Source organism: Python bivittatus, unplaced genomic scaffold (assembly GCF_059951505.1).
Source record: "Python bivittatus isolate LINGU-HERP-01145 unplaced genomic scaffold, Pbiv_v1 ctg000850_np1212, whole genome shotgun sequence".
NCBI lineage: Eukaryota > Metazoa > Chordata > Lepidosauria > Squamata > Pythonidae > Python > Python bivittatus.
In genome coordinates this window covers 29,778,269-29,797,328 of record NW_028277112.1, presented here as the reverse complement: position 1 = coordinate 29,797,328, position 19,060 = coordinate 29,778,269, and the positions used below count along the sequence as shown (strand labels likewise).

At 37.1% G+C, this 19,060-nt stretch overlaps 1 long non-coding RNA gene across 1 annotated transcript; it reads right to left on the bottom strand.

Moving 5' to 3' along the window:
* Positions 1–475: 475 nt before the first annotated feature.
* LOC148213799 (uncharacterized) lies at positions 476–18,836 on the bottom strand. Its single transcript, XR_015793722.1, has 3 exons — positions 18,633–18,836; positions 7,881–8,039; positions 476–5,539 (listed from the first exon to the last, which is right to left on the bottom strand). It is a non-coding gene; the product is annotated as an uncharacterized LOC148213799 (long non-coding RNA).
* Between the last annotated feature and the right edge of the window lie 224 nt (positions 18,837–19,060).

Here is a 19,060-nt window from a genome sequence, read left to right as displayed (position 1 = left end):
CACTAATCTAAGAGTAAGTCCAACTGAACTCAGTAGAATACAGTAAATTGGATAGGAGGATGACATTATCAGGAGCTGTAGAGAAACAAATAGTATATATTAAGTTAACTATGAGTTATTCTTAGTTTGTACTCTTTTTTCTTCCTAAGGATTAACTCAATAATACATTGACTTCTATCCTGAGATTTGGTATGTGATTCCCTTCTGTGATTTAGCAAGAATTATGTAGATAAAGTATTTAAAACCACAGTTTTATGATGTATTAAGTGATGCAAATCATCAGTGATTGATTGCTTATTATTTGATTATGGTATTTCATGAGTAGGGGTAGCAAAATATAATTAAGCACTCATCCATTAAACATTGTTGCACAGCTCTTTCTTTTTTAAAGTAAACGAAACTTTTATTTGTATTTTCTGAATTAATCTCTAACTTAGATTAATAGAAACACATCTGTGTTTACTTATTTGCAGTATTCTCCGAACTCTTAATGGAATAGATATCAAGGGATATTTCTCTGCTCCCATTTCAGGCTTTCTTCTGAAAAATAACTCTTTGCTGGCTAAAAAGCATCAAATATTAGTGGAAAATACCTATTGGTTCAGTAAACACTTATGCTGCTGGACTAATTATGCCACATTGTTAGAAATCTGGATGTGGTTCTATGAATATATTATATACTGCATGTGGCTAGTTTGGCAACTTTGCATAGTTGAAAAACCTTGTGGCAACAGTTGGCTAATAAAATTAAGCTGTGAATATACAGTTTTTCATTTTGTAGGATCAGAGTAGCAAGCAGGCATCATTCCCCAAACTTACTGAAAATCAGTGACCGTTTGGCATTGTTTAACAAGCTTTTTAAAAAATATATATAGAAGTTGTGTTATCATCTTTCTAAAAAAAAAATAAGAATTTGTTTTCTAAGCAATTCATTTTTCAGTGAAATGATAAGTCCTTATTACATAGGCAGTTTAAAGTTGCTTATACATCACTCTTTATTTTTCCTCTGAAATTGCTATCTTTATGCAGAATCCAGATAACATGTTTTGCTGTTACTCTTATGGCTTTTAAAGGTCTGATCAGTATCTTTATGCATGTCTGCAAGTATCATTTTGTGCAGTTGTAATACCATTTGATGCAGGTTGGAAAAGCAAAATATATTTGAGGCTTTTCAGGATTCCTATGCTAATAATTAAAATCTTCCAGCCTGAACATTCAACCCATTTTGTTATTGTTTAGAGGGTGGGGGACAAGAGAGGATGCCTGCTGAATAGCTCCCATTTGCTCATAGAAAAACTTGTGACCTCTTACGGTCATTCCCCCAAAGGGGGGTCTTTTGTGAGAGTGTGTGTGTGTGTGTGTGTATGTATATGTGTGTATTCTTTCTTTCTTTCTTCCTTTTATATATAATCAGGAAATACCTATGTGGAAACACCATTTTAATTTTCACTTCTAAAACTGAGTACTACTTGTACTTTAATGGACATTTACCAAAAGTGAACCAAAAGAAACTATTGTTACAATGTAACTGAGACCAGTGAATATGAGGCAATGTTTACTGGCGCTGCTGACTGTGAAGAAACATCAAATATTGCACAATAACTCCATAGAATGAAAAGGGAAAATGTGTGTGTTTTGTTACAATCTCACACTTTCCCTGAAGGTTATAAATTTCCTATTTAGTTCCAAATATACACATAGGGGAGCATTAAGGCAAAATTAATTAGCTTTTTTCTGTGTTGGTAATGCAGTGTCTGGCTAACAGATGTGGCATCTAAAAAAATATTTTCCAGGTCTCTTTTTTGCCTCTTACCGGAGCTTCTATGCACTTCCCAAGTTATGAGTATTCCAATCAAACAGTATTATAACTCTCACCTGGGGAGCATCCTCAAACATGTTAGGCCAGTGTTTCAACATTCTCCCCCATCTTCATCTTTGAGTCAAGCCTGGGATGGGTGGGAAACTTGTTTTAGGCTAATATTCAGTGCGCACCATCAGAGCTATGCAATTATGAATAACAAGGCTATATTACGCACTGCTGGAAATCTGAGCAGGTTTATATGCATGTACTGAACTTTTGTATAAAGGAAACTGAAATGCTATGCATTGTTTCCCATATTGCTGCTGTCACAGCATTACACTTGCAGCTTGAGTACTTCCACTAGAAACATAAAAGATAAAGCTTATCTGATCTTTCAAATTCCTTTTTCATTCCCTTGCAATTGCAGCATGAAGCAATGATGTGTGAGAGTTATTTGTATTATAAGCATAGTGTATACTATAGCATATATATTGATATGTGACCACAGAGCAGCAATTATATGTGAAAAAATCGGCATAGCAGTGCATCCAAAACAATAAGAGCTCTAGTACAGCCTTTAGCCCAGTCTAAAAAACTAATTTGCAAAGTACAATTGATTCTCAATAGGAATCAATCAATATCCAATTTGCACTCAAAGCTGTTCTCCAGACTCAAAATGTTTCCTCCTTGCTCTATACTTTGCATTTCATCCTTTCTTCTCTACCCTCTTTCTGGAATCCTGGCATGCTGAGTGTGCCTTGGTTAATAAATTTAGTAGGCTGCTTAAGAAATTACCCTTCAGGTATTTATGCCAATTGACACCATGGACTGATCAAGAGAAAGAGATGGTCATATAGAAGCAATTATGCATGTGCTCTGCAGAGGCCCACTTCATACTGTTTATATGACAAACAAGAGCAAACAAACAAATGAGATACATCCAGTTCCAGAAAATGAGGCCCAAACCCTAAATATAGTAAACATACAGATACTTAAATAATAGAGGAAAACAAAGTATAGTTGCATCGTATAAGCCTGATGGTAATGTGGAACTCTGCAGGCACTTCTCCTGAACAGCAGAGTGAAGCATTTCAAGCTTAGACAATAAAATGAGGAATGCAGCTCAAATAAATGTGAAGTGGTAAGACAATGTATATTATCTTATTGCGACTGATTTGCAAGATATTTAGAATAGGCTAAAGCAACCTTCTCTAATCTTGTGGCCCTTCAGATGTGTTCAATTTCAGTTCTCATAATTCTCAGCCAGCATGATGAAAGAGGAGTACAGTAGAGGTCCAACATGTCTAAAGAGCACTAAATCAGGAAAGATAGGATTAGAGAAACTATAGGACCCATTAGTTAATTAATTAGTGGAATTAGTGGAAGTTGTGGGGATGATCATTATGTTAGATGGTTTTTAAAAAGAATCTGTCAATAGCACTTTGCCATGATATAATATGGAAACTCAAAGTTTAGGGCAGCTATACTAGTTGCTGAGATCCAGTTTGGTGTAGTTGTTAAAGGTGCTGACTTAGAAACTGTGAGACTGTAAGTTCTAGTCCTACCTTAAGCATGAAGCCAGCTGGGTGCCTTTGGGCCAGTCGCTCTTTCTCAGCCCTAGGAAGAAGGCACTGGCAAGCCACTTCTGAAAATGTTGCCAGTGAAGCTGCATGGAGTTATGCAGGCAGCCACCAGGAGTAAAGATTGGCTTGAAGGTGCACACACACACACAAACAGCTGCTAAGGAGCAGTCATGGAGAAGAGCAACTGTTTCTTTGCTCTGCTGAATGACCAGGATTTTGCAATAGACAGAGCGTGAGAGACAGCAACTGAGATACTGAAGTGGAAGTCAACGTACAGGTTTAAAAGCAAAATTATTCCCCTTCTCAGAAGGAAAGAAATTTAGTATTTTCGATGTCATTCTGTTTCATTCCTTTTTCTTTGGCTCCACCAATTACAATTGTTCCTTCCCAATTAATTGACTCAGGCTTTAGATGATTAATCTATTGATTAAGTTTGCTCAGGCTAGTAGTTCAGTTTTTAAGAAGAAATTAATCTTTGTAAGTGTAGAGAAGTAGAGAATTATATCTGATTTTGTTTTCTGATTAGAGATTTTTTCATGCAAAGTCCCATTTTTTAAGGCTGTTCAGGGCTTTTGAGTATCTGCCTTACTTCAGTACCGTCCACTAAGTGTGTTGTTGGATGATGCATAAATATAGCCCAGTGCATCGGGAATATACCATGGCCAGATCTGCATGCTTGCTGTATCTCATCAGTGTGTCAACTCCTGGAATAAATGACTCATCCTCTTGAAGTGATTATCTTTTAAAAATCTGTCTCCTTGATGTCTCTCCTGGCCCACTACTGTTATGATCCTTTTGCATGGCTGCCATGTATAAAGTTACAATACAATTTTACTTGTGGCATGCACAGCAGCTTTTGAAAATAACTAGAAGAGATCAAGATCAGATCTGCGGGCAAGGTCAGTTTTTTAAACTGATTGAATAGCAGGTAACCCACTTAGGAGTAATGTTTAAATCCAGCACTGCAAATTTATTAGGGGAAGAGTAAAGTGTTACCGTAAATTTCTCACTGCATCCTTTAGCGGTATGAGGTTATACATTTTACAATGTTTGACACTATTTGGGATTCCAGAGATCCTGGACTCAATTTTGATACTTTTCTCCTTTCCCATCCCAGGACTTCTCTGATGTAACTATGCAGTAAAGACAACACTCAGACAATCACAGATAGCTGTGGACAGCTTATGCAAAAACACCAAATCATCCAGATAAGCAAAATTTGATGTAGCCAAAGCAGGGCAGAACAAAACTGACTAGCCCTGCTAGCCCACCACCATCTTGCTTCATCTCCCATTTATTTTGCCCTACATCAAATGTGTAAGACAATGGTTCAAAACTGTATGCAACCACAAACAGAAAACTGGACTTAAAAAAAAAATAGCACCTGGAGTACTAACGTATTTTTAGTACCTACTACTACTCCCCTGATTGCTAGGTACATGCCTCATTCTCATGTTATAAATACAGTCGGTGTTGTGCTATGTTATTTATCACATACCTACAGTAGGTGTTGTGCTATGTTATTTATCACATACCTTCTGAGCAGCAATTGTGTTTTGGGAAAGTACCATAACAAATGCTTCAGACATGGAAAGAACTCAGTATGAATCCTGGTTTAGGAAGCTTGTTATAATTCAGAATTAACAAATTTTGTTATGGTAGCTATGGATTTTCAGATTATTCACCAGTGTTATGTCTGCTTTTTTCCTGTGTTTGACCCCATCCTGTAAACCACACAGGTCTTATTCATGTGAATAATTCTTTTGGGTTTGTAAATTATTATTCATATGAACAAAGCTTTATACTTCTGGACTGTGGTTAGCTAGGTGCTTTTGAATTTGCACCTAAGTATTTCAATTACAGTCATCGCTAACCACAAAGCAATTACCTAATGACACATCTGAAGAATAATTTTTAGGATGTAATTTCTTCAGAACTCATTTAAAAGAGGGAAAAGCAAACAGATGGACTTTCAACTGTTGATGAATCATTTGCTGAAAGCAGCAAGCCCGGTAAAGCAGGAAATCCCCCTGTGCAACGTTTCAGGGTTCAGCTATCTCCACTCGTGTCCTCGGATAGCGTTGGGATGCAATCCTCCACATTCTTTATTCAGATTCTGCAGCAGCAGAAAGTTCAGTTCTTGACGCTTCGTCAGCTGGTCAGAGATAAAAGAGAATTTCACAAAGCTATTTCTACAGGCATTAGGCAATTCCCAGTTTGAGACTGGAGTTCTAAGTCAGAGCCTGTAATGATTCCATGATACAGTTGCTAAAGCAGAAGCAGGAAATCTGTTACTCTTCAAATAGCACTGAACTACAGTTCCCACTAACCTTAGCCAACCTGGTAATAGTAAAATTATGCTAGGAATGGCAGTTTACCTAACTGGTGAGAGACAGGGCACAGTTTCCCAATCATGTTGTAAAAGGAGGCGTCATGGGGAACCCAGCCTTGAATTGTAGCAAAACAGGTTTTGCATACCTGTGGAAGATGGATCAGCTCCTGGCAACTGTGGGGAAGTTTTCTTGTCAGATAGATACTGAAGAGAGAGGAATATTGGTTCTGTTTGTCAAACTGGAGCTCACCTAGGCTTGTGGAGACCTCTGTTTATGCAAAGATGCTCCTGCTATAAGGATCAGAACTCTAGAGAACTGCTCATTTGTAGGCAAAGAACTGCTCTCCAACAAAACCACTCATCCTGTGGCCGAAGTTGCCTACAACTAAGAGCTAAAAGCTAGTACAAGAGTCTCTACTCAAATGTAGGCTCCTCACATTCTATGCAGATGTATTTATTTTAATTGTGCAACATTTGAAAGCTCGACTGATGCCTGTCCAAATCTGCAGAACCTAAGGCTTCTGTATGCACCTAAGTACTTTATTTTGTTCAAGAGTAGAAATGAGGGGGCTACATAACTTGCTTCACCTCTGGCTAGAATTTAACACTGGACTAGATTGCGCAGTTGCTTATAGCTACTTCCTCTCAGTGTAGATTTCAGGCTTGAAGTACAGCATTAGCATGAGTAATGTTGCACTGTACTTCTGCCTGTCTCTGAGCCCACCCTGTAATGCATAGGTAATAGCAATGAAGAGCAATGCAAGGTTATTCTAAGCCACTTCCATGTTTAAGGTTGCAAACTACTCAGAGCCGTATCCATTCCCTGTAGGCTATACTGCATTGATACCATAAGTCACTCTTTCCAAGGCATAATTCTTTCCAATACACTGAAACACTGAACTTCATTTGTTTGAAACTTCATAATAGCAGGGCTTTGAAAAGTTGATCCGTTTTTTAGGTATTTATATTTATATGCAGTGGGCTCATAGATGTTCAATATTAGCTACATTGCATGTCTATATTGGCTTCTGTAGAATTCTTTAATGTGAATCAAAAAGTCATTTACCCTGACAATGGTTCATTGATGGATGAAATTTATGTGCATGCAGTTTATATAAATGAAGGTTATTTGCATTAAAGATAAGTGAATCTGTCACTTTCATTAGTTCTTCAGTTTTGTAAAAATGTCAAGTTTGATTTTTGTTCATTTCTTATTTTTGCTAATATGTCAAATACAGTTTGGATTAAAATTTGTTTGTATTTTGGTGCATGTATAAATTTATTTATTTATTTAAGTTCTTCTAACCAATCCAATTCAAAAGACTCTGGAACAATTATAACATGCTAAAATTATAAAAGCAATAATACAAATAAATCAAAATTATTTTAAAAAGCAAACAATAATAATAAATCAACCCTCCCCAAGATGGACACCAACAAAACCTAGCCCAGAGAAATAAACTGGCCTTTAAAGATCTTTAAAAACCATGAGGGAGGCTGCTTTACAGACATCTGGGGGAGTGGGGTAAAGAGTTCCTAGATATGGGGACTTTCACAATGCATTTTTCTTTGCAATTTTGTCTAATGCAATTTTAGTTACCTTTTCTCCTCATATAGTAATATTTTGCAAATAATTTTCATAAATATATGAATTTCTGTACTGTATACTCTTTGCTTAATGTACTCTTGTTGTGAAAGTACAGTTACAACATGACTTCATCTTGACTGATTTCACAGTCAATTTACATGACAGGCAGACAGTATTTGAATTTCAATCAACACAGAGTCTGAGGTACATAGACTTTGTTACATACAGAGTTGAATCCCCCATCCTTTTTCCTCCTTTGTTCTTTTGGGAAGCTCTAGGGAAAGGAAGATGAGCAAGAAGTGGTGTACTGGAGTGAAAAGAAGCAGAAAGCTGAGATCATTCTCCTTCAGCCCTAGATTAAAGGTTGAAAGTACCAGAAAGATAGAAAGGAAATCCAGATAAATTGAATCAGAACAGAATAACTGATTGAGGGTGCCACTTTGGTGGAAATAGAGCTTTAGGAATGAGCAGCATACAAATGTAGTAAATAAATAAATAAATGTCTACTTAGGACTGCACTTAGCTTATTCTTTGTTTTCTATGTATGTTTCAACCATCTTTATTTTCACACCATACCTGAAGGACATCACATTGTCTGCCAACGTGAACCAACTCTTCAAAAAAGTTGTCCTGTTGATCTCTCAAAAACTGGTTTTCCCAACACCATCTTGTGGCTTGCCAGGCTTGTTATATTTACTTTTTATATTCTGTTGGATCCTTTTTCTTGCTGGATTCCTGGATCAGAGAACAGCAATGTAATTTGGTTTTTCCAAAATTGATTCTCTGCACTCTAATATTTAAAGTTAAATAAGGAGGTGGTGATTAAAATCTTATCTTCCTTTTTAATAAAGATTATTTTGTATATATACTATGAGATTGATTTATTTCCAAGGGGAGAAAAGGCTGATATAGCATTAAGGCCACGTGCTTTAATTTGTAATGATATGTGGGAATGACCTTGGGAGATAGGGGGAAGAGCCACAGGCAGGACAACAGTTGGATAAGAGGCAGCTTAGCCCACAGCAGGGATATGGGCATGGTAAATGTCTCAGAAGGGACCTTCCCTAGTTTCTTGGGCTTTAAAGATGATGGGGGAGAAATGCATGTTCAGACTTGCAAGATTCTGTTAATGTAATCTTACAATAAAATAGAATTTATCTGGGTGTTTTTCTTGTCTGGACTACCACCAGGCCGACATAATGCTATATAAAGGTGAAACTTTTGTAACTCTTACATTTTATTTTATTTTATTTTATTTTATTTTTATTTTATTTTATTTTTCAGTTTCATAGCATAACTGCCAGAGAATAACACAGAGCCTTATCATACACAATGGAGTTCAGGAGAAGATGCCAGGTGACACATTTCCTGGAAGACAGGGGATCACAGCAAGAACTATCAGGCCACTACTTCATGGGGCAGGAGAGGGGGTCACGGTGTAAAGACTATGATGGCTTCTGGGAGAAAAGGTTTCAGGCACCCATTCTTCTACCCTATGGGCTCCAACAACATTGTTTAAAATTCTTGGCAAGTTGCATTACAATATTAAAGAAATGCATATTTCAAATAAGAGTTAAGATTTTATTTCTGTACTTGTTGAAAATGTAAAATTAGATAACTTTGTATTCAAATGTGAACTAAATATATTTCTCCACCATCCCTATTTCTCATCTTCCATTAAATGTGTACCTGAGGTGAAGCCAGCTGCATCTTCCCTTCTGAAAATGTATATTTATAGGAACATATAAATAGCATCTTCATACTCTAGCTAAAAGGTTAGAATATGCAAGCCACCTGGATAATGTTACTATTACTCTTAGCCCAGAATCATTTTGCCAAGAATTAAATCAATAAAGAATGTTATAGCCTACATTCCTAATGATTTTTTACATAAATATTCTAAACTGGCATTGGCACATTATAAAAATAGTCCCACTACACATAATTGTCAACTTCCCCCTCTGCTGTTGGACGTCGATACAATTCGTCTTAATCTTTTGCAAGCTGGTAACTTTACTAAGAGGCCCTGAATAGATGGGAAAGGAGGCAGATGGCCTATGTGCTTTTCAACAGGAATAAGGTGATGTGTTCATGGTCAAAAGGAAGGTCTAATGGTTTCAATCCTACTGTTTCTCACTCCATATTTTGGATCTATAGGTTTAGATAGTCATTCAAAGTGGACTAGTATTGGCATTCTTTTTTTTTTAATCCCACCTTTATTATTTTTATAAATAACTCAGTGTGCAAACATACCTAATATTCTTTCCTCCTCCTATTTTCCCCACAACAACAACCCTGTGAGATGAGTTGGGCTGAAAGAGAGTGACTGGCCCAAGGACACCCAGCCAGCTTTCATGCCTAAGGCAGAACTAGAACTCTCAGTCCCCTGGTTTCTAACCTGGTGCCTTAACCACTAGACCAAACTGGCTCTGATTCTATTTGAAATAACACAGTGGAGTAGAATGTGAGAAACTTTATTGCACTTCCAGGTTATTGCATATAATACCCAGACAGAGTTTTCTGTGAGCTTGTTCTGGAAACTTGCTTTTCAATGCCCAGGATAAAGTTCTGAAAGTGAGAGCAAGTAAGAAATTATAGATTTGTTCTTGTTGCCTTTAATTTATGTACTGAATACCCTCCAGCCTCATATGATTATGATTAGGGAAAAAAATATTTTGGGACAGAGGACGTAACTTCTAGATATAAGGCTCTGTTATCTGAGAAATGAAACACAGCAATTGTCTCCATAGCTATTTTTATTTAACATCAGTAGCATGCTTGATAGTTACTGTATGAACCAGAACAAATGACCTTACAGTTGGCAATGAAATAAGGATGAAGGAATAAAAATACATGGGCTAAGACAAGTCAGATGCCAGTGAAGAAGTGAGTAATGTGTAGCTAAGCTGCCCAGGACATGTTTTTCTATGAGAGCTATCTCCTAAAAACAGATGGGAAAGCTACTCCGATTCCAAAATTGAAAGAGGTTTCAACTGATCCAGAAAAGGTCTGACAGATTTTTCTTTTTGTTTATCAGAACTGATTCATTTACTTTTTCTGAATTTTCTATTGGCGATGTAGTGGCACCACTCCATTTTCTTTCAACTATGACTCATAGACAATAGAAATATTTCTATTCATTTGGGGAATAGACATATTTCTTCAAAAATCCAGACAGCTGCACATAGACAGCTGTTGAAAAATGATGACGACAATGAAGATGATGATGAAAGAATACCCATCATATTAGAATATATACAAAGCCAACTGAAAAATGTCATCATGACCTCTTTTTTTGCTTATTTTTTTTAAAAAAAGCTGTTGTGAATTTTGAAATTTAAAACCCTTTACAACTGGTTTTAGAGCACATCTGGGTTTGTATTATGTCTCTAGAGGCAGGAAAGCCTCTAAAAATATGATGCAAAACAATATTCCCCTGTGAGCACCATCCTAATTACAGCAGTCATTTTTTAAAAAGTGCTTAGGTTTTAAGCATTTTATGATGTTTTATAAATAAGCATTATATGCATGCTGTGGATAGAGACAATCTTGTTTTTAGTTACCTTATGTGAGTCACTTGGGAACTTTGGGGGGGCGGTCAAGAGTGGGACAGACATGCTATATGTATATAGGTACATACAGAAAGTGGTTCAAACATTTACATAAAGAAAGAACAATAAGCAGTGTGGGATCTGGAGGAAAACCTTTTTTAAAAGGCTGCTAATTTAGAGGCAATACTGAAAAAAACCACTCTTGTAGGCAGAGAACCTTTAAGTCCTACTTGTGCATATTTGGTTCCAAGGAAGTGCATTTATGGTCAGAGTTCCAATGTTTGCAAAATTGTGTCAACGGGCAAAGTTAGAATAGGGATAATTGCTGCACTGAGTGAAGTAACAATATGTAAGTCCATTTTGATTATTATTATAAATTGTGGTATTTGCCTTGGGCAGATGGGAAACCCTCAGGTGCATAAAGCTGCTTTTTAAGTCAGGGTTCCTTAAAACAGGAACCCTGTTTTAAGTCATGTCATCAAATGTGTTTTATGGTATTAAAGAGACACAGGAATGGCTCTTAAATAGAGAGGAATTTTCCCCCACTTCGAAGTACCACCATTATAAGGCTCCACATTCTGTTGCTTATAAAACTTACACATTTACCTATTTAAAATGTAGAATATCAACTCCAGATATGTGACATTTGGGAGGAGGGGGCGGCAGTTTCAACTTTGTGTGGGTGAGAGACACAGCAAAGGGCGTGACAATGCAAACTAGGAAACAATGTATCATTTATTTATACAGGGCTATGACTTTCTTTGAGTGGGTTGATAGGAGCTTTTCTTTTCTTTTCTTTTCTTTTCTTTTCTTTTCTTTTCTTTTCTTTTCTTTTCTTTTCTTTTCTTTTCTTTTCTTTTCTTTTTCTTTTTCTTTCCCAACTCCATCAAATCTATTTTAGAGTTTACATTACAGTTTATGTTTATTTCCTGCCTCAAAACAGTAGGAACCATATTGTCAATTTTTGGCAGTTGTGCTGTCAAAATGCTTCAGAGCCCTGTGGCAGAAATGTTGGGTGTAAATCATAAAAATAAAATAATAATAAAACACAGGTTCAGAACTGAATGTGTTCTGTAGAATGCAAATTGTGCATACTGATATATTTGATAAGGTCCAGAGATGGACCAGTTCTGATACAATGACACAAACACAGCAGTTTAAAGTTGACAAATTTACCCTTTTATTGCATTTTCAAGACAAATCATTTACTTCTTTCAAATATTGATGAAAATTATTGATGTACTTCATTCAATCTTGTTCAAAACAAGCAATCTTCATTGGTTTGGTGAAGTTCCAAGCAGTGGTTCAAAAGATAACAAAGTTTTCCAACCCAATTAAGTATTTCTGTAATGTTTGAGAAGACCTTTAATGAGTAGTAGACCATAGGACTATTCATTTAAACAGGCAGCAAACCCCACACTCACTCGCACTGATGATGCTACCTAGTTGGGTAATGAATTGTCTGCCAGTAAACAACCAAGCTCAGAGAGCACCAAGAACTCCACTCTTCATTGAATATTATCACCTGAAATAGCCATTTTGAGTAAGAAGGCTTGTAAAATCAATGTTACATAAAGTACTTATAGGCCTTTTGGTTTTCAGCAGGTTAAGCTGAGGACAGTATTTTGTATTTTGTTATGCAGATTTTTTGGGAAATTTCAGACCTTTTAGAATCAGAAGATTCAATCCAGGTTTAATCATGCTCTGAACAGAACAATAAAATCAATGTAATGTAATTTAGGCATGACTAAACACAAATAACATTGATTTCAATAAGTCTATGTTAAGCATAACAAATATTAGATGCATTTAGTGCACTGTGATCCCTAACTGTCTATGGCTTTTATGTCCAGGGAAGAAGATATCTTGTTAAAATAATTATTCTAGTAGATTCACAGCCAACAACATCTCCTTTAGTATGAAGTATTCTAAGCACACTCATCTTTGGACTGAAGGTTCAGACATTTGCATATAAATATCTAAACATGCTTCCTAATATAGAATCATGCCCACACACCCAATTCCCTTTGACAGTTCAGTTCCCTTTGGTTTATTGCCAGAGGATACAGACCACTTTAAACATCATCTCTAATGGATGGATCATTCAGAACCAGATGCTCATCAACACCTACCACTTTTTCTCTAAAGGATTAAGAAAAACAAGAACTTCTGAACTGCCATAAGTTTCCCTTATCAATTGATTTTTAACAGGATCAAGGTATTTCAAGAATACTAACAAAATACATTCTTTTGTGATATCTCCCAGTTGTTCCTGAAGATCTAAAGAAGCAAGATTATCATGAAGCAACTGTTCCTCCTATTTAGGCAGATAAGGACACATTTACATCAAAATCAGAGGCTGGGTGGCAACTTTTGATAGCCACAGTCAGACTAAATTTGAGGATGAAGAGACGTGGAGTGGTACAAAATGATGATGCAGAGCGAAACAGTAATGGAGAGCCGGTGGATCTGAGTCATACATGTGTGATTTTCCTGTCTTCTGAGGTTAATGATATTTTTCTTTGTTTTTTAACTGTGTTAGGTCTGCTGTACAGTTTACACAACAAACCTGCAAATGGGAAACTAGCAACATTTTTTCAACAATTCCACCAGTGAACTTTGGTGGTCAAGGGTTTTGGAGATTTGAATTTAAAAGAGCCCTTTTTAGGTATGTGCAGAATGCACAGACTACTGAGTAATCAAGTAAAAGAAGGTGCCATTAAAAAGAAAAAAAAAATGTTCATAGGATACTTGTCTTGGGTGCAGAGTATGGGCTTCACCCAGCTATCAATGGATACTGAGATTCATTTGAAGTAAAATGTAGATTTATTAAAATGCACAGAGTAGGAAAGTCTCACTTGTATTTAAACTACACCTTGAAGCGAGAGAGAAATAAAGATTTACACTTGCCTCTTAAAGACAGAGACTCATTAAACTAACAATAGGCCAGGCAAGAAACAGATCCTGGACCATATAGGAAGACTCTTATCTAGCTCTTGCCATTTTATTTTAGTGGTCGAAATAGTTCACAGGTGCAAAAAAGAGATGCTGTCTCCAATAAGCAGTAGTGAAAAAAGAGATTTGGGGGCAGCATGTATCCCCTAGGTGGAAATTCCACATTTTGCCAGAAGTCATATACCTGATCAATATTGCATCATTGTCTCAAACGGGCAAAGCCATGTTTGAGGGGAATCAAACATCCATTTTCGGAGGATGTTCACTGGATAAGATCAGATAATGTTTTTCATAGAAATGGCAACATGTTTTTGGCTACATATCAACTGCCAGGACACGCATTCAAATGCACGTCTTCACAGATGTGTGCCGTGTGCAGAGGAAATGCATGCACTGCTCGGGGTCAGTCCTAACAGGAGGGAAAAGGAGTTGTATGCCTTGCTGCCTGTTCTGCACTTTCTAAACCAGCCTTTCTCAACTTTTACACCCTGGAGGAACAATTGAAATAATTTTCTGGTCAAATCCCTGCATAAAATCACACAAAATACAAAAACTTCCCAACACAATTCATTTCTAATTTAAACAATCCATGTTTTATAATGTTAATAACAGCAGCAAAGCAACAGGCCAGCAGCTCATTCATGGGATGTAAAGATTCCCACCACTGGGAATGCTAACATTGCATGTCACACAAGGTTTAATAAATAATGTTTACTTTTTTTCAGTCACAATCTCTCGCAGAACTCCTAGTCACCTCTCATGGGGCCCTAGTTGAGAAAGGCTGCTCTAAATCAATGGTTCTCCATGTGTGGTCTGGGGACCACTGGTGGTTCCTGAGACCCTCTCAAAGGCTCTGCAGTCAAATAAATAAATATTTTTAAATGTCTCAGTTTTTAATTTCTAATACAGTAAATATTGATAGATAGAATCCACATAAACCAAAGTTCTTTGGGGTCCTCAATCATTTTTAAGAATGTAACGGGGTCCTGAGACCAAAATGTTTGAGAATCACTGCTCTAAACTATTCTCCTGCCAAGGAAATCTTACCAGGGTTGAAGAAAATTTCCCCTGATAGTCCAGTGGTTCTGAGCACGGAATAGGAAAGGACCCCATTTTGCTTTACATCTGTCAGTGAAATGTCTTGGGCCATCCTCAATATTACTGCTTTATTAATCCAGGCAATAGCTATTTTTAACTAGTAATTTCTCAACTAGTAATAACTCAAATGCTCATTTAAGCACAAATCATGGAAGGGCATAGATCAACAGGCATGTGCACTTATAAGCAGTGAGGAAGAATTAGCTCAAAATGTCTTTCAGGTTTAAAAAGGATATTTTATTTGAGAAAGAGAGAGAGAGAGAGAGAGAGAGAGAGAGGAGCAAAAATGGGTTAATTTGCATACCCAACTTTATTACAAAGCTTGGCAATAATAAGCCTGAAATAGTGAGAAGTTCTGGGTGATAAATGATGGATTGCAAAGGTGAACTTCATAGACTTAAAAAGGTAGGAAAAGAAACAGCAAGAACACTTAATTGATATCTCTTCCAAAGAAAGAGGGTTTCACTTCCACTTTGATCACTGGGAATTAAAAATATATATTTTGTACAGGCTACCTTTCAGATCCAGATTCAAATGGTGCTAAATATATCAACCAAAACCAGAAGTGAACTTTTTCAAAAAAGCAAAGAAAAAAAGCACTAGTAGCCATGCTTTGGAGACACCACCATTCTGAACTTATTTATTTATTTGTTTATTTAAAAGATTTGTATAGCTGCCCATTTTATGTAACGTAATGGTGGTATGGAGCCTGCTAAATGGCTATATTGTTATTAAGCTGGATAGCACTCTTGCAGATTATGTTTTTCATGTTTATAATTGTTTTTATTGTTTTTAACATGTTTTAATGGTTTTTGCTGTATGATTTTGGTTCTTTTTGGTATTTTTTGTGTGTGTGTGTTTCAACTTTGTGAGCCACCCAAAGACACATATGTGAGATAGGTGGTTATATAAACTGAATGAATGAATGAATGAATGAATGAATGAATGAATGAATGACCATGAGCAGCTCACAACAGTAACAAAAGAATAAAAAATAAATAAATAATAAAAAGCATAAAAACAAAAAGAGAACATACCCAGTGCCCCAAACACTGTACACATGGACATATTTATCACAACTGTAGAGTTTCCTTGGTCTCCAGCCTCACATCACCTCACATCACCCTAAGGCTTGTAGGAAAAGCCAGGTCTTTACAGCTTTTCAGAAGGCCAGAAAGGTAGGAACAGGCCGAATCCAGGGGCAAGAGTGTTCCAGAGGGCAGGGGCACTACCAAGAAGGCACGCTGGCTGGTCCCTCTAGATGGCCAATAATAATAATAATAGGATAAAAATGACAAATCCAGTCTAAACATCTAGCTGACTGTGCTACCAGGCATAATAATAATACCTATCCCAGGTCCTTGGGAGGACTTGATAGGTGGATAAAAATGCCAAATCCAGTCTAAACATCTGGTTGACTGTGCAACCAGCCATAATAATAATAATATTGTTGCAAGAAAATACATTTTTTTAAAAAAACATGATTCATTCATCAATATGATCTTGCAGATACACCTTCTAAAGAATAGGTGCTGTGTGTTACTGATAAACAATTTTTGTTATAGCATTCTGATATTCATTCTTGAGGGTGTGTTGTTCCAACAAAATGTTGAATGGACTATTTTTATAGTCCATACATGCATTAATGTTTGAACATCCATAATGTGGAGCAATATAGCATCACCATGCAGGCATGAGCATTTACACAGCAAGAGAAGTGTCTCTGTGGTGTCTCTGTGGTGAGAGTGCCAACATAAATGGGCTACACTCTTGTATTTATAGTGATAATGGAATATTACATATAAGAAGAAGGTGATCACACAGCAGCTTCAATGGACCCTGGATGAAGCGGATAATCTGGACCCCTTTTGGTCAGGATTCAGGCCTGGACATAGGACAGAAATGGCATTGGTCACACTTTTAGATGATCTCTGGTGGGAGTGGGATGGGGTTTGTACATTTATTCAGGCTCTTCTTGACCTCTTGATGGGTTTCAATACCATCGACCATGGTATCTTTCTGGATCAGCTCCATGGGCTGGGAGTGGGCAGCCCAGTATTGGTCTGGTTCTCTTCCTTCCTACCACCTGCAGCCCCTACAATGTGGGGTCCTGCAGGGTTCAGTACTCTCTACTCTCCTATTTAATATCTACATGAAACTGCTGGGTGAGATCATTCATCGTCATGGGGTGAGGTATCATCAGTATGCTAATAATACTCTATTGTACATCTCAGCTCCTGGCAAACTAAGTGATGCCATTGATGTCTTGCCCCAGTACTTGGGGGCTGTGGGAGGACACACATCATACCTCAGCTCCGTGAGCTGCATTGGTTACCAGTTTGCTTTTGAGTGCAATTCAAGGTGCTGTTTTTTACTTTTAAAGCCCTAAAATGGGGCCAGGTTATTTGAGGAACTGCCTCCCCCAATTACATCTACTTGTCTCCTTCTTGCCTCTTCCAAAGGCTCTCAGAAGTTCTTCGTTAAGTTCCTTCACGAGATTTTTGTTTTCCTTGACTTTGGCTTCTCTGCTCTTTTTGGCATTTTAAAATACAAAATATATTCAGATACAAACCACATACTTTAGCACTAAGCTTCTACTTTTCCCTGGTTGAGCTACATTTTTTAAAAATAAACTCATAAGGCTAAAAGTTAATAGAAGGTCACCAACCACCTGCCCAAGGCAGTGTCCTTCACATGTCAATCAAGTCTGATTAAACCACGTGATCCAGATCATAGGATACCAGCAGCAGGAAACAGAAGTAAAACAATACACACCATTCACACCAACTATGAACGGTGATTTGTATGTATGTGTCATATTGCTTTCTCATTTCAACTAAAGAATCTGAATTGTCTTATGATTCCTGATGTTTTGTTTCCTTTCCAGGGCATGAAGAACCAGGGCATCCCACTCTAAGTTATGGACATTTAAATCTAAGATGCAAGAAAGCAAAATAAATGTTCCATTTGCATAATTTAAAAAAAGTTTGTATTTTTTGCTTTTTTTCGGGGAAGGGTGTTATTATTTGTATGTTTACATTGTTTGTAATGTTGTTAGGTGCCCAGAGGTTGCTGGATGAGTCAACAGCCATAAAAATTGAATGCATAAATAAATAAATACATTTCTCTTCATTGACTTTATAATGCTAAATGGCTAGTTGTTATGTGTTAGTAGCTGTTCCTAGGCTGAGTAAAAATAATTCCCATTGTTTCACTTAGTCCAAACAAAATTACTTAAGGCTCCAGTTGTACACCCACTTATCTGGGAATAAACAAATCAAAGTACCTAATCCTGAGTTGATAAATGACTGCCAATCTAACAGCTGTGCTTAAAATAATTTCTTCCCTTTTGCAAGAGCAAAAGTAAGAAGGTTGTTTTTTCCTATTTAAACCCATGTTTGTTTGTTTTTACCATCTCCATAATTCTTGGTTTAAACAGTAAGATCTCATTGGGAGGGGAATTTTACATTTAAAACAAACGGTATTCAGTGCTAAAAGGCAGTAAGTCTCTTTTAAAGGTCACAAAACAAGTTTCAGGTAAACCTGGCTTTGAAAAAGTACAAGAGGTTTGGCTTGGAACTGATGTACAGAACAATCATTTTGCTTAAAGAGTAAAAAGGTCACATCTGTAATATTCCACTTTTGGGGCTGAGAACAGAGTCAAGGAGTGATGACTCAGTGCCAGTGCTGGGGAGGAAGCAGCGTGCTTGGGGAATAAACTCACCTCATCTCTGAAATCATCCCCGTTCAGCATCTGCTGCATCGACCCAGGATTACTTCCAAGATGTCACAGAATAGTTCCCCTTCCTTTTTCCTTCTCCTCTGAGCGGTAGCAGGGGAAGAATGACTGCTCCGAATATGTATCTAATATTATAGCATTTAATCATGCTTGTGGGCAAGCAAAGCAACTCGTATAATTTTAGCAGGATCTTCATCTCAGACACGCTGTCACTCCAGAATGATTCATGCCAGAATGATGAGGCAGGGGGAGAAGAAGCAGGGAGAGCAATCAAATCCTCTTATTTATTGTATTTCTCTTCTTATCAAGAAAGCTGCAAGCCGGCACGCTGTCAGTTCTCAATCACATGAACAGAATCTTTGTAAAGCCTACTTCAGCGTTGTCCAAACTTGGCCACTTTAAGATGAGTGGAC